The sequence below is a fragment of the Pongo pygmaeus genome, chromosome X, assembly GCF_028885625.2.
Source record: "Pongo pygmaeus isolate AG05252 chromosome X, NHGRI_mPonPyg2-v2.0_pri, whole genome shotgun sequence".
NCBI classification, from domain to species: domain Eukaryota; kingdom Metazoa; phylum Chordata; class Mammalia; order Primates; family Hominidae; genus Pongo; species Pongo pygmaeus.
In genome coordinates, this window is record NC_072396.2 from 70,608,755 (window position 1) to 70,619,645 (window position 10,891).

General features: G+C 40.0%; 1 pseudogene; it reads left to right on the top strand.

Annotated features, from left to right (window-relative positions):
• Positions 1–800, top strand: part of LOC129024112 (polyadenylate-binding protein 2-like) — a 33,379-nt pseudogene extending 32,579 nt beyond the window's left edge.
• Positions 801–10,891: the final 10,091 nt, after the last annotated feature.

Below are 10,891 nucleotides of genomic sequence, written 5' to 3' on the forward strand. Positions count from 1 at the left end.
TTAAAAATACTTTCTTGGAGTGGCAGCAGTAGCTGCAGTTGCAAGTGTCCAGGCTCTGGGCTAGGGCAGTGGTGGCACCATCTTTTGTCCAGGCAGATAGGGAGGCCAGGATTGGGAATTGGAGGATGCAGTGGACTATGGGAACAACCTGGAGTCTGAGGAACTGGAGTTTGAGAGTTGCTGCTAAAGCCCAAGCCTGAACCAGACCCCAAAAGGGGGAGCCCTGGTCCTGGATCACGAACCTCTGGCAGCCAGGATGAGAAAGAGGAGCCAGGACTATTCGTGTATGACCTGGGGTATGGTAGCTTTGAGGACCCGGAGCTCAAGTAAGGAAGACAGAAGAAGAAGATGAAAAGCTTCGGGAGCTACAGAATGAAGTAGACAAGCAGATGAATATAAGTCTACCTCTAGACAATGCTAGCCCAGTGATCATCCATTGAGGAGAAGATGAAGGCTGATGTCGCTTCCATCTATGTTGGCAACGTGAACTATGATGAAACAGCAGAAGTGCTGGAAGCACACTTTTATGGTTGTGGTTCAGTCAACAGCATTACCATACTCTTTGGCTAATTAGAGGCCATTCCAAGGGGTTTGTATATACAGAGTTCTGAAACAAAGAGTCAGAAAGGACTTCCTTGGACTTTCTATATAGAGAAAGAAAGATCAAGGTGATCCCCATATAAACCAACAGACCAGGCATCAGCACAACAGACAGGTTTTCCAGGAGTCCTGGTTCCTGGACTACAAACTACGACAGTTCCAGCTCTCAATTCTACAGTGGTTTTAGCAATCGGCCCTGAGGTTGAGCTACAGGGACAAGGCTAAAATAATATAATATTCCCCTTAGTGAAAATGAAGTGTATATTGGGAAAAAGAGAAAGGAAGGGAAAATGAATTAGAAAAATGAAAAGCAGATGAAAAAAGGAAAAACCTCCCAAGCTGAACTCATAAAGTGTATTAGGATTAGATGGGGGGCAAAAGCTTTGAAAAGTCTAAACTGCTGTACATGTACCAGTTGTTCTGATATTTCAACAAAATAGAAGTCTATTCCATGAATGTTGAAAAATGATGACTTTGGTTCTTCACTTTGTATTATGAGCTTCTTGAGAGCATGTTTAGCACATAGTAGGTGCATTTTGACTAAGAGAAAAGGCCCACACACGGCATACAAATATCATTTAGTAGTCAGGATAACGTAAGCTCTAGAGCCAAGTTCAGGGATTCCAATCCTGACTTTATTGTTTATTACCTGTATGACTTTCAACAAGTTACGATATTCTCTGAGCTTCTCTTTCCTCATCTGTAAAATAAAAATAATAATAGTACCTTTCTAATAGGATTGTTGTGAGGATTCAATTCATTCACATAAAGCAGTTATAAGAATGGCTGAGATCATGTTCATATTGAGTTAGTTCATGTGAGGCTCTTAGAAGAATGGCTAGGCTGGGCACGGTGGCTCACGCCCATAATCCCAGCACTTTGGGAGGCTGAGGCGGGTGGATCAGCTGAGGTCAGGAGTTCAAGACCTGTTGTGCCAACATAGTGAAACTCCATCTCTACTAAAAAGACAAAAATTAGCTAGGTGTGGTGGCACACGCCTGTAGTCCCAGCTACTCAGGAGGCTGAGCCAGGAGAATCATTTGAACATAGGAGGCAGAGGCTGCAATGAGACAAGATTGTGCCACTGCACTCCAGCAACCTGGGCTACAGAGTGAAACTCCATCTCAAAAACGAACAACCAAAAAAAAAAAAAAAAGAAAGAAAGAAAGAAAAGAAGAGAAATGGCTAGCACATAGTCAGTGTATAATAAATGTTAACTGCTATAATAGTCCATCACTTATATCCTATAATAGATAATAGAACCACAACCTAGTTATTCCTTGATAAGGCCCTTTCATTTCAATCTGAACACACAAGCTAAATGTCCTTGCAATATTGTACTCCTTTTGTGTCCATATCACTGTCCTGGTTTGCCATCTTTGACAGGAACTGCTTTTAACAGCTTTGCATCCAAGTTTTCTGGACACTGCCATAGTGCACACAATTACATTTTGGCCAGCATTGAAAAGCAGGTGACTAAGGGATGATAATGCTGAATGGGAGACAAAGGGGCTATTTCTGATAAGCTAGTATTTGATTGTTGTATCTGAATATGCTTTAGTCCCAGATTTCAGTTGATTCAGGAAATAATATAGCCAGAATTGGTATTCTATGAGAATGTAATCAGTTTTGGTCTGTTGAAAAATACTGTTTGTTTTTCTCTATGGCATTGATCATCATAATTCAAAATTTTAGTTTACAAAAGCTTGAATCATCTATCTAAATAAAGTAACAGATTTTCAACTGACAAATACCAAAGCACTGTTTGTGACTCATTAGGTATAGGAATTCCTACTGATAACCCTGTACTTTCCAAAATATGAGAGAATAACACCCTTTCTTTTTATTAACTTACATTTTTACTTGGCCAGAAATTAAGGAAACTTCCGACGTTCACAAGTTGATTCATGATATTCTAAGTAGTTATCTGCCCTGGATCAGAGTGAAACTAAGGGGGCTCGGGGCATTTCCTCAGGGGCTTCTGAGATATGTCATACTTCTCTGTTAGGCAAGTAGAGGAAAGCATTAGCAAGGAATTGTGGGATTCCACCTATAACACATCATCAGTGCTATTCCCTTGTGACTTCGCTGTCACCCATTCCCAGAAGCAACTGCCAGGAAATGAGTACAAAGAATTTGTCTTCAAGTCAAGATAGAGCCAGTCCAACTCTAACCAAAGTTTTCAGTTAGCAGCAACTAATTTGTATCTCTAGGGACCAGGGATCACTTGATGATTGGGGCTAATTTCTTAAAACCCTGGTGTGGAAGAAATAATTCTGACAAAGGAGAATGCGTGTCCCATATTTCTCTGCATCTGAATAGCTAAACGACCTTGGGTGAGTCACTTAAGCTTTCAGAGGCTCAGGTTCCCCTCCTGTGCAACAGAGATAATAGTGCATGCTGTGCTTAACTCCAAAAGTCTCTATGAAAGTTGACTGAGGTATTACATGCAAATGTTCTTTGTCTACCACAATGTCCTGTACAAAAGTCAGGTGGTATCACTGCTGCCAGAGAGTGAAGGTGCGAAGACAGGGTGAAGGCACCCCTCCTCATCATTTGTATTATTTCACCAGAGAAGTAATATGGATATGATAGCAATCATTTAGTACCTTTGAATTCTATAGCGAGGTTCTGTTACCGTGAAAGATAGCAGTAGCCGCAGTTGCATCTTTGGCCTCATTCTGATTTCCCCAGAATACTCCATTCTTAAAGGCCCAAAGGTGACATATATTCTTTGATTGGTGGTCATTTTCCCTTTTGGCAGCTACTGAGTCCCACCTCAGTACCTGGTGGAGCCTAAATGAATATGAGCCAAGATTCCCAGTATTTTGCCATCTACAAATATATGTTTTGCAGCAAAGAATGCTGCCAAGGACGTTTCTAGAGTAGACTGGGATAGGGCTTTTTTCCTGGGGAAGAGTGAAATGTGGGTAGGGAGGAAGAGGGACCTTGCTAAACTAATTTTCAACTGTTGACCTCTGCTTCACATGTTTTGAAATCTTTTAAATGTGGAGTTTAAACTTTGAATCCCAAATGTTATCCCTGGCACCTGAACTTGGGGTCAAATATCCTTAGGCATTTTGAAAAGCAAATAGCACTACACAAATGATACCAGTAATTAACTGTTGCCTAATGCCCGAGAAGTAACATGACAGTCAGTTTTGTGTCAAACAAACCAGGCTTCAACCTTTAACTCTGCCTCAATATTGTTACCTTTAAAATGGGAATAATAACAAACAATAATATTTCACTTGGAGAGATATTATAACAATTACACAATATACATGTTGTCACATAATAGATAATTAAAATAATCTTTATTATGCATTTTCTTTGCATTCATCATTTTACTAGGTTTTTCACAACAAATCATCAAGAAAGAAGTTATTATCTCCATTTTAGAAAAAAAGTAAAATGAGGTTTAAAGTGGTTAAGTGATTAAGACAGAGGTCACATGGCATATAAATAAGAATGGAAATTATTTTTATTTTTCATCAGATGTAGCTGTACAACTCTGTTACAAAATGCCTTGCTATAACAAAGATTCAATAATGTCCCTGCTTACCTAATGTCTGGTTGTTATATTATGGATGAACAGAGCACCACACTATAGCATCAGAGAGGTAGCTGAAGTAGAGTGGTAAGAGATCAGTTGCTTTCTAAAAGAATACCTAGGTTCATAGTACTGGCCCTGCCTCTGATTAGCTGGCTGACCTTGGGCAAATTACCTAATATTTCTGAGTCTCAGTTAATCCCTCTATAAAGTAGGAATAAAACTGCTTGGTTTCTTATGCAAAAATATGTAAGTATCAGTGTTCTGCAATGCCAGTATATCACAGTGGGTTCCTAGTAAGTTATCATTAGGAGTAAAACAGCAGAAGTATAGACAAGCCCCTCTCTTTCTTATACTACTTTTGTAACATGTTTGAATTTAATTTTTTTTTTTTGAGATGGAGTCTTGCTCTGTCACCCAAGCTGGAGTACAGTGGCATGATCTCTGCTCACTGCAACCTCCGCCTCCCGAGTTCAAGTGATTCTCCTGCCTCAGCTTCCCGAGTAGCTGGGATTACAGGCGTGCGCCACCATGCCCGACTAATTTTTGTATTTTTAGTAGAGATGGGGTTTCACCACGTTGGTCAGGCTGGTCTCGAACTCCTAATCTCATGATCAGCCCGCCTTGGCCTCCCAAAGTGCTGGGATTACAGGCGTGAGCCAATGAGCCTGGCCGCATTTAATATTGTATACCTGTGTTTTGGTTAAACAAAACATGTAGAGCTCTTAGTCCCAGTGTCTAGCAGAGTGCCTGGCATACAGTGAAAATTTCCACTTATTTGTTAACAAATTAGAAAAATGAAGGAATGGCAATGCACGAGGTGGGAGATACTGCCTGGTGGAGGAGAAAGATTTATTTCTATATCTATAGATCTCCATCTATAAAATTAGAATACATACTTGGTTGTGATAAGTATTTTAAAAGAGATAGAAATAAAGTACTATATAAATTAATTATGATTAATCAATCTAGAAAAGAATTCCCAATATTGAATCCCAAAGAATTCAACATTTGGGCTGTTGTTTGAAAGATAAGTTGAATTTGATCATGAAGGAGGTGAGGGGGGATAAAATTTCAGTAAAAGGTAACAGCAAGGTCCAAAGATAGTCAGGTCTTTAGTAGTATAGAGTATATTCAGAGGGAGCCCAAGATGTCTGATGTGGCTAAAAGGATTGGTGGTTGGTAGGAGGAAGAGGTGTGAGAAGAGACTGTAAAGAAAAATTGAAACTTGATTGTGATGGACTTTAAAGGCTAGGCTATGGGACTTGGACATGAATCTGCAGGCCAGTGTTTGCAGACTGGCAGCCCACAAACTGATTCTTATCAACAGACATGTGTTGTTTGGCCTGCAGAGGTTTGGCCTGCATGATGATTTTAAACCATCTGAATTAGTAGCCATCATTTTCAAAAATCAAGAGATGCCACATTAAAATATGGAATGCTGCTGTTCTTGAAAATAATGAAACATCTGGAACATTGAGGCCACGTTCCTGACTGACAGCAATCAGTTGGAGCTGCGTAGTGGCTGCCCACTTTACATGGAGCATCTGATCCCTAGTCGATTACAGCTGCCACCACTCCCCTTTATCTCTCTAATACCAAGCTCTTTTCACTCATTTTTGTTATTTAAGAGATATTTGGGTTTGAAACCCCTGATGCAGGTAATTGAGGGTTATAGAGCAGAGGACAGATGCTATCAGAGTTGTCTTTTAAGAAAGAACCCTCTGTTCTCATTTTGTTGAAGATAGCCTGGAAGAGGGCAGCCAAGGGAGAAGTTAGGGCTGGAGCTATGAGAAAGGATAAGATGAGATGATGGCTTCAACATTGAGGACAGAAAGAATATTGAGATGAGAACGTAGTCCTTTATAAGCATCTATGCAAAGGAAATAGCAGATGTCCACAAATCAGCAGAGGCAAGAATTCTGAAAGTTTATTCATAAGCCCCTCTTTTCATCTCCAATCCAGTTCAAATGTAATTATTTAACTTGTTCTTCACTCTCCACCTTGGATCATGAATGAGCTCCTTAAATGCAGGGTCCACAGTGTCCTATTCATCAGTGAATTCCAAGTGCCTAGCACAGAGCCTGGCAAATAGTAAATGCTTAACAAATATTCGTTCAGTGCATGGAGTGACTCTCTACTTTGCTCATAAGTTGAAAAAAGGTTTATTACATACCTAAATATGCTGAAATCACAGGGTATTTGGCAACCCCCCAAAACCAAACTCCCAGTTTGGAAACAGAATTTTAATTCTGCGGAAATAAAATCCATTCATTTATTCAAAATATATTTATTAAACAATGACCATGTCTCACACCAGGCTGAGTCCTAAGGATTCAATGATGAACAAAAACCAACATTCCTGCTCTTAGGAAACATACAGTTCAGTGAAGAAAACAGATTGTGAGAAGTCCTTCAACAGACAAATACTGGATGCTATTAAAATATATTAAAAGGTGAGTGGGTGAGGAACTTGAGCTAGCCTAGGTGGTTCAGGAAGTCTTCCTGGATGTGCTGATATGCACAGGCATTAACTAGATAAATAGAGAGAAGGATGAACCAACATTGCAGGTAGAGGGAACAGAATATGCAAAGGCAGGAAGGATTATGGAGTCATTGGAGGAACTGAATAAAGGCCAGTGTGAGTGGATCTCAGAAAACAGGAGGAAAGGTATATGAGGTGAGATCAGAGAGGCAGATCATGTGCGGTATGGTTAATGTTTTGGACTTTTCTATTAAGAGCAATGGGGAGACAGTGACAGGACTTAAATAGGGAAATAATAAGACCAGATTAAACCTTCTAAAAAACGCTCTGTGCAAATATATATTGAGAGTTAATTATTGACAAAGATTCAAAGGCAACAAAGTGGAGAGAGAATAGTACTTTCAAAAAATGGTGCCAAAACAATAGGACATCTATATTAAAAGTTGGGTATCTGTCTACAAAACTTTATTCAAAATGGATCACAGACCTAAATGTAAAACTGAAAGCTATACAACTTCTAGAGGAAAACACAGATGGGAATCTGTGTGATCTTGAGTTTGAAAATGATTTATTATATCTGACACCATAATCCGTAAGTTAACATAATTCATAAGTGAACAAAGTGATGAACTGGACTTCAGAATTTAAAATGTTTGTGCTTCAAAAAACACTGGTATGATAATGAAGACAAACTACAGATAACATATTGTTAAATCATATTTCTGATAAAGGAATTGTGTTCAGAATACATAACTCTAAAACCCCCATAATAAATTACAAGTAGCCCAATTTAAAAAAAAAAAGAGAAAAAATTTGCAGTCTTCATCAAAGAAGGTATACAATTGTAAAATAAGCACCTGAAAAATGCTCTGCATCTTTATTCATGGGAGAAATAAAAATTAAATGGGAAAGACACCTCTAATTAGAATACTAAAATTAAAAAGACTGACCATACCAAGTATTGGTGAGGTGGAAATGTAAAATGATACAATCACTTAGGAAGATGATTTGGAAGTTTCTTACAAGAGTAGGTATATACCTACCCTGTGACTCACCCATTCCATGGCTAAGTATTTACCTGAGAGAAATGAAAGAATACATCCATACAAAGATGTTTATACAAATATTTACAGCAGTTTTATTTGTAGTAGCCCCAAACTGAAAAGAACCCAAATGTCCATCAAAAGTGAATGGATAAACAAAGCGTGGTACAGCAATGCAATAGAATACTACTTAGCAATAAAGAAGAATGAACTAGTGATATACATAACAGCTTAAATGTACATCAAAGGCATTGTGCTCAGTGAAAGATGTAAGTCAAAAAAAAGAGTACATACTGTATAGTTCCATTGACATAAAACTCTGGAAAGTGAAAAACAGTGTATACTGAAAGAAAGCAGATCATTGGTTGCCTGAGGAGGAGGAGTATGGGAGAGGTGGAGGGAAAATGTACAAAGTGGCACAATAAAAACTTTTGGAATCATAGATATGTTCACTATCTTGATTGAGTGATGGTTTCATGAGTGCACGCGTGTGTCAAAAATGATCAATTTATGCAACTTTAAATATGTGCAGTTTATTGTATATATCAATTATACCTCAGTACAGCTATTAAAAAGAAACCCTCTGGCTGCACAATGCAGAACTGATTCTAGGAAAGAGTGGAGGGAGGGTGACCATTTACAGCGCTCCAAGTGGAAGAGAACGGTGCCTTCTGGAAGTGAACTAGGTTGGCAACAGCAGAGATGAAATAAGCGGGCAGATGTGTGAGATACTTAGGAAATAAAACCCGATGGTCACCATTTTCCAAAGGTCAGCTCATCCTGGCTTTCCAGAGCAAAGAGCTAGGGAAGACTTCATTAATAAATCCCTCTTGAAGTTGCAGAGGAAGCTTATAGCAGAAACTTACTCTCAACCTGACTAATCTGAGAGAACACCTCTGGTTCCATTTGATTACTAAAAAACTGCAAAGAACAGGAGGAGAAAGAAGAAGAAAGCTGGTACAAACAGTGAACTTATATAATATTATTCAATAATTGTCTCTTGTTCTTAAAAGCAATGGGAAGAAAATGAGATTTGAGCTGGAAGATCAGAGTTCAAAATCCAAATAAAGTATACGGCCCTAATATGCTTATAATAGTTAACCTTTCCTGATAATGATATAATTGTTGACAGCACCATCTTTAAAAATAACATAGTAATCCTTCAGATTTGTAGAATGCTTTCCTGTTTACAAGTTTGTTCTATACACATTATGTCTTTTAAATGATACACTAGCCTTCTGAGGGTAACTTATATTGGCAACAGTTTTCAGTTGTGGAAACTGTGAAGACAATGTTGGTGATGTGGAAACAACATAAACTTTGGAGTCTTTCACACCCAGGTTTGAACGTCAGACTGCTTTTTATTCAGAGTAACTTCAGAGCATTATTTCTCACCTTAATTTTTTTTCAGGCCTCTTTGTGTCTATCTGTCTTCCTCACTCCTGTCCATTGTTCATTCAGTGATTTTTGCACCTTCCTTCACTGTTAATCTGTAGACAAATAGTTCTCCTGGCTCTGAGACTTATGTTAATTCCATTCTACCATCCTGCCAGCCCACTCAATTCCTATTGAGCAATGCTAGTTGAAAGTTGTGGTGGGATTAAATGTTGCAATGAGTATTCAAATAAGGTTGAAGTATCTATGCATTCTACTTACATATGGCTGAGGTATATTCAAGGAAGGCTGTAGCCATTAAAATCTCAGGAAATAATTTTTCACCTCCTCAAGTGAAAGGGTCTTCAGGCCTTTGTGTTCTGGAAGGTTCATTTATAGCCATTTCCCAAATGACAATGAGATTGATGAGTCTAGAGTCTAGCTCAAATAGCAATGGACTGGAAGACTAGTTTAGGTTTTACTAATGTGGAACATAGAACAAATTATGTCCTTGTTTCAGCCTGTTCATCTGTGAAATAGAGCCTATCATATCCAGTCTTCCTTGCCTTTAGGTTTGAGTTACCTTCTTTGGTCAAGGTAAGTAAATGCCTATGATGTTTGGCTGTGCACAAGATAAAGCTACAACAAAGCTACAACCCATCTTTTCTCTGTAGAAGACTGCAAAAAGCTAAAGAGATCCAGGCAAAAATCTCAGAATGACTTTTGGAACAGAGAGCCTCCCCAGAATCAGAAGTCAAAGGAATTTAAAACATAGGGAGGCCCAGGGTCTCTACTGACATAAAGGAAAGCTGTTTTCCTTATAGGTTTACTTTTACATTTTCTCTCTCTTTGCATTCCCACTTGCATCTCCACCTTTACACAGGGCTTATGGGACCTCCTCCACAAAAGAGCAGTTGCAGTAACCCACATCATCCTCCATGACTGGCTGTCCATCAAGAGGCGAAAAGCAGCCCTATATAGGTTCTATCCTTGGATAGTTCCAGTTGTAAAGTTTAAAATATGCAAAGGCAACTTGGAAAAGCAAGCGGCTGCATACAAAGCAAACGTTTGCAGAGCTCTGGACAAAATTGAGCGCCTATGTGTACATGGCAAGTGTTTTTAGTGTTTGTGTGTTTACCTGCTTGTCTGGGTGATTTTGCCTTTGAAAGTCTGGATGAGAAATGCATGGTTAAAGGCAATTCCAGACAGGAAGAAAGGCAGAGAAGAGGGTAGAAATGACCTCTGATTCTTGGGGCTGAGGGTTCCTAGAGCAAATGGCACAATGCCACGAGGCCCGATCTATCCCTATGACGGAATCTAAGGTTTCAGCAAGTATCTGCTGGCTTGGTCATGGCTTGCTCCTCAGTTTGTAGGAGACTCTCCCACTCTCCCATCTGCGCGCTCTTATCAGTCCTGAAAATAACCCCTGGCAGCCATTAGGAGCAGGTACTCCTATCGTCCTTTTCCTCCCTCCCTCGCCTCCACCCCGTTGGTTTTTTAGATTGGGCGTTGGAACCAAATTTGGTGAGTGCCGGCCTCCAGGAAATCTGGAGCCCTGGCGCCTAAACCTTGGTTTAGGAAAGCAGGAGCTATTCAAGAAGCAGGGGTCCTCCAGGGCTAGAGCTAGCCTCTCCTGCCCTCGCCCACGCTGCGCCAGCACTTGTTTCTCCAAAGCCACTAGGCAGGCGTTAGCGCGCGGTGAGGGGAGGGGAGAAAAGGAAAGGGGAGGGGAGGGAAAAGGAGGTGGGAAGGCAAGGAGGCCGGCCCGGCGGGGGCGGGACCCGACTCGCAAACTGTTGCATTTGCTCTCCACCTCCCAGTGCCCCCTCCGAGATC